Here is a 5861-nt window from a genome sequence, read left to right as displayed (position 1 = left end):
TCTATGTGAGTTTTCCTGGTGCTGACTATAGACAGCCATGTGCAGCCTCTAAGGGTGGAATATCATTTCACGTATTTCTTAAGTCATAACATTTTTTAAAAAGATTTTATTTATTTATTTAGATCACAAGTGAGGGGAAGGGCATAGGGAGAGGGAGAGAGAGAATCCCAAGCAGGCTCCACATCCAATGCAAAACTTGATATGGGGCTTGATCTCACAACCCTGAGATCATGCCCTGAGCCGAAATCAAGAGACAGTCAACCAACTGAGGCAGCCAGGCACTCCAAATTACAATATTTTTCAAAGAGCATCCTTCATTCATTCAACATTTATTAAATACCTAGTCTTATAAGTACATTTTTTTACCTGCTTGCTTGTATAAAGACCTTAGATGAAACTATAAATAAAATAATTCTTATTAACTTGATCACTTTTAAACTCTTATAATGTATCATTATTTTGCATATTTATGAAGTATGTATTCTTGATCATCTAAAATCTCTTAATAGCTCATCTGCATTGGGAGTATCTTTCCCCCTTGGCGTGGCTCAGTTATGACCACTAGTTAGAGTTTCCAAATCAAAAAAATTTTTAATTAAATGCATTTTCACTTCGGAGACTTCAAGACAAAATTTCAGCCATCAGGCATCTGATACTTCAAACCTGAAAACAAATTTAGTGCTTCTTTCTTTTGTGTAGTCTCCTGTCTGGACATGCGCAGCAGCGGAGTGTACAGATCAGCAGGTGTGATATGAGAAACACATTGGGTTAAGCCTCTATCATGAGATCAGGGAAAATCAGTTTTCTCTCCAGTAAAAACAGAGCAACTTGTTTTCAAATCTCGCAGCTTCCAGCAAGTCCTAGTGTTTACTTTTGGTTCCTGAAGCAGTTCAGCCTCGCACTCTCCTGCAGTTGTGACAGTCTGGCTCCACCTCAGCAGCACAAAGACCAAAGGAAAAAGGGACTCGGTAGCTGCTTTTCTTGCACTGGGGAGATAGACATGATTTTCCAGTAAGGGGAGATATCTGATCTCTGTACCCCCTTTGTTTCCTCTCTCAAAGTTTCACAGCCTTTTTAATCTGTAAATAAATTAAAAAAAAGTTGTACATACATTTTCAAAATGTGCTGCATAATACAACTTCATCCATTTAGGAAGCTGACAGCTGCCCTCTGAGGTATAGCCTGACAGCCTAAAACCCAGGAATCAATCATTTGGATATAGTGGTGCCACGCTACTGCTCCCGGTGTGTATCGCAGCACCCAGGAACCACTTATTTGAGATATGCCATCGTAACTCTGATAGATTAAAGCACCACATCCAAGAAACAATTGTGTATGTGGGGAGAAATGCTCTCATAGATCTGCCGGGTTACAGCCCAGAATCCAGCAGGCAACCGGGCAAGTCTGTGCTGAATCAGAGCTTCCAGAAACCCGGGAAGCAGCAGGATGACAGTTCTGTTCTTCAACAGCCCATTATGAACTAATTAGCATACATGAATTGCAGATTTGAAGCATTAAAGTGATGTACAAATCATTAATTTTTTGTCAAATCCATGTCATCCTTGTGTATGCCTTCCTATTTTAATGTTGCATGACAGTGAAAAGAGGTACAATCCTCTGTATATAAAGAGGAGAGATTTGGTGTAGCTGATATAATGAGATCTATTTAAACACTATGTATTTTTCAGCCTTGAATATATCTGCTTGGAAAAATGGTACACTTGTCCTATTAGGGTTAATTGTGAAAGGATGTTAATGTATTCAAAACCCCAGGGGTAGTTCTACATGTTGTCTGAATGAAACAGGGGATGTAAGACCAACTTCACATTTGAGCTTTCTTTTTTAAAGTCCTCTTTTTGATGAATAAAAAGAGCCATAAAATCTTTCTCACTGATTGTGGAAGGTGTAACTAGAAGGAAAGCTGAGCTTTTTGGTGTGTGAGAGCTCCAATGCAGTAGATCTGTTCTTGTTAACCCAGTGCCGAGCTTAATTTATAAAGATGTATCATGTAACGCAATGGAAAATGGAAAACAACAGTAAAGCCGGTTTTCATACTAGAAAAGGCTTCTACACATTAATTTGTGGTTTTCTGTATTGTTTCTGTGTATTTAATTACTAACGGTATTTGTGCTTAAACAAATGCTTGATGGTGTTTCATTTGAATTTCTTTTTTCTTATTACAGTGGAGTCACAATGCTTAATTTGTTAGTACTGCAATAGTTGCCATAGTAACAGACTCTAATGTTATATATAAATATGTATGTCGTATATCTATATGTGTGTGTATTATAAATATGTACTATAGATGATTATGACTTTATTCCAAGAGCACATCTCAGAAGAGTTGGCTCTCAAGAAAAACTCTAATTAAATATGTAGATAGACTTTGTGAACCTAAAGTCTATGGTCCCAACCTTGGGTCTCCACAACTTCACTTGGGGAAGAAAGGAAGTTCTGGGGAAGGGAAAGGTTTGCCTGCTATCTTCTTGTAGGTTTTCCTCTGCCCAACAGCAGAGTCATCCGTGCCTAGGGTCCTACTCTTTTTCTTCTCCCCACTTCCTTTTCCAGCCATGTCTTTTAATCACACAAAATCTGCATAAATGAAAACCAAGACCAAATTCTAGGGGCAGCTATTTTTCTGAAGAGCCTTATAACAAGAAGGTGATGGATACGTTGAGAACAGAGGAGGAGAGGGTAAGATAATTTTTTCCATCTGTATTAGTGAGAAAGAGGAATTCATAATAAAGACAGCCATACGCATATGTACCACTTGAATTAGGCATTTCACATACCTCTCCGTAAATATTTAAAGTAGATAGAAGAGTCTTCATTGTAGAGATAAAAAAGCTGAAGTTCAGAGAGTGCGTAAAATTGCCATGGAGATTAAATTTGCCAAAGCCTCTGTTCTTTGTACAATATCACTTTATTACTCTAAGCCCTTCTTTAGTGCAAAGAAAGGAGCACCTGATCCCCCATGCAGTCAAAGCTGGGGCAAAGACAATGATATGCTTTAGCAGGAGATGACTTTGGTAGTAAATTAAAAGTAAATGAAACTGAAGGGGAGAATAACATGGTCATCTCTGTCAGTGGGTATTATTTTCAGCTTTATGTAACAACAACAATAATATAAGAGCAGCTTAACTAGTTTATTTTTCATAAATCATCACAAATCCAGAAATAGGCAAGTTTAGGTTGGTATGGAGGCTCTAGAATGTTATCAGGGACTCAGCCTCTAAGCAGTTGTTATCTCTCCACTGTGCCATCCTTAGTGTGAGACTATAATCTTCATGCTGATAAGATAGCTGCTGCCCTATTTGACATCACAACTGGATTCCAGGCCAGAAGAAGAATGAATAAAGGGCAAATAATGAGTGAGCTGAGCTTGTCACACTTCCTCCCTCTCTCCTTCCCCCTCTCTCCTTGTAGGGAAAAATCACAATTTCAACATTGGATGCCATATGCTGTGCTTTGACTCATGTAGTTTTCCTGGTATTAACCAGAAAATGTCAAGTGACCTCTGGAAACTATGCAAAAATATTGAGTGCTTCAGAGATATGTAGGTCATCCTTGTGCAAGGGACATGCTAATTTCTGCATCATTTCAACTTTAGTATAAATACTGCCAAAGTAAGCACAAGCTTGTATTTTTTCAACAATAAACATAACTTTTCAGGAAGCCTTCGCCAAAAGACTGCTGTTCTTACATTAGCCAGCTTTGTGCCATATGACCACCCCATAGAGGCAGGGAAGTCTGTAGAAGTGAGCCATTTTAACCGAGTCTGATGTTACCCTTAATAAAATGGGGGTTCCATTAATAATGAATGGAGAATGGTTATTGGATAGGCAATTGGCAATGGTCATCTTCTGTGATAGATATCTCCCTGCGACTTCATCAGAAATACACATTGATGTAGAAAAAGAGGCCCTTTGTGTCTGGGAAAAACATTAAGTGCATAGTGTGGTACACAGCTAACACCAATTTGGACCTTACTCATTGTCTTGCTATTTCTTAAATCTTCTGTTTCCGTTCTCAGGGATCCTCCTCTGTTTACTCCTTCTTAGCTGCCTTCTTGGTATTTAACCATTGGCTAGTTCTTTCGGTGCCTATCCTAGTATGATGGTGACAGTGCTCACAGTTTGAGTGAGGGAATTTGCAGAAGCTGTGTAGTAGAGCAGTCAAGAGCTAAGGATTCACACAGAACTGAGTTAAGCTCAAGCTTCACTTCTTATAATCTGTGTGACTCTAAGCAAGCCCCTTAACTTCTCCAGGGCTTGGTTTCCTCATCTGATAAGTGAGGCTTTCTGCTCAGTAGGGTAGCTGTTTCTCCTTTTCCTTCACCCTCTGCTCATGCACTCTGTCACTCTCTCTCTCTCTCTCTCTCACTTGCTCTCTCTCTCTCTCTCTCCCTCAAGTAAATAAATCTTAAAATAAATAAAATCTTTTTTTTTTAAAGAGTTGGATGCTTAACTGACTGAGCCACCCAAGCATTCCCTACCCTGCCCTGTGTTCTATTCTTATGGGCAAATAGCAAAGGTTGGCAAATAGCAAATGCCACGGCCTGTGGAAAAGGCTACAGGAAGTATTGATCAAGACTCCAGGGAACTGAAGACCCTGGAGGGAACTAGAGAAATCCTAACTGCTTCTGGGACTTAGGGCAAGGACTAGGCAACTGTCAGATCAAAACATAGAGTCCTGAAGGGAGGGACTGCTAACCCAGAGAGCCCTATGCATGCACTGAATCCCACTGAATCCCTCTGAGTTTATAGCCTGGAGATCTAGGAGTTTATTACCTCCTAATTGCCTATAGTCACCTGGGTGACATTACAAATATCTGGCACAGAGCTAAAAAGAAATCAATGCTGAGTGAAGGGCAATATTGCAAAAGTTATTTTGTGAATAATGAGAACCATCAAAAATTAGAGATGAATGAGGAGTAACTATCTTCCACACATAAAGATGTATATTAAACATTTATTAGGAAATATGCACAAAACAGCTTATATAACGTAACATAGAAGTTTGTAATCTGATTTAGTAGGTATCAGGCCAGCAGTGGACTGAGGGTTGAGTCAATGGCTAGGCACAGGACAAGTTAGGAAACAATATCCCTAATACAGTACAGGGCACAGAGTTTCTAGATTCTTACTCTGTTTATACAGCCAAGGAAAAGTCTCTAGGATATTTTATACAATCCATGTCTCTTTAATATCTCCATTTCCACCACTCTCACCCATTTGTAACATCCCTAATGCTAATTAACACACATTAATTTTACCAATGAAAAGGTATTACTAACAGAAATTATACTAATTAAGGATATTCAGGCGGTGTTTTTAGAAGATTACAATAGCTGAATTTTGGCTAGAAAGCACCTCTGGAGGCTGGTTGGACTAGTTGATTAGAAGACTAGTTGATGACTCCTAGGGTGTGGATTTGTAATTAGGGCAAATGACCACCATTATGCTGTAGCTTAATCTAACTGACATACACATATACTTCCTCTTATGGTATATGTGGGGAGTTTTAATTGCACCCTATTTATTAGCCCATGTAATTAATAAAGGGCAAAGTTAGAACTACATTGTTTCTTCTGACACCCAAATTAGAAAGTTTTGCCAGTATAATATCCCAGCTTAGCAATAATCCTACAACTAGTCCAAACTCGTTGCCTTAAGAAGTAACCTTCTCTAAATCAGCCTATTAATATCAAAAGGTAGGTTTCCCACTTAAAGTGAAAATAAAAAATTTAGTTGCTGACATTAATTTTGGAGCATCATATGAATGGATATGGCAGAATTAAAGAACAGAGCATCAAATTATGAAAGTTTGGTTGTATAAGAGTCACATGCAAAATAATACAT

General features: G+C 38.6%; 1 pseudogene; it reads right to left on the bottom strand.

Annotated features, from left to right (window-relative positions):
• Positions 1 to 3530: 3530 nt before the first annotated feature.
• LOC129523086 (U6 spliceosomal RNA) lies at positions 3531 to 3630 on the bottom strand (annotated as a pseudogene).
• Between the last annotated feature and the right edge of the window lie 2231 nt (positions 3631 to 5861).

Source organism: Nyctereutes procyonoides, unplaced genomic scaffold (assembly GCF_905146905.1).
Source record: "Nyctereutes procyonoides isolate TBG_1078 unplaced genomic scaffold, NYPRO_anot_genome, whole genome shotgun sequence".
Lineage (NCBI taxonomy): Eukaryota > Metazoa > Chordata > Mammalia > Carnivora > Canidae > Nyctereutes > Nyctereutes procyonoides.
This window is presented reverse-complemented; position numbering and strand designations above follow the sequence as displayed.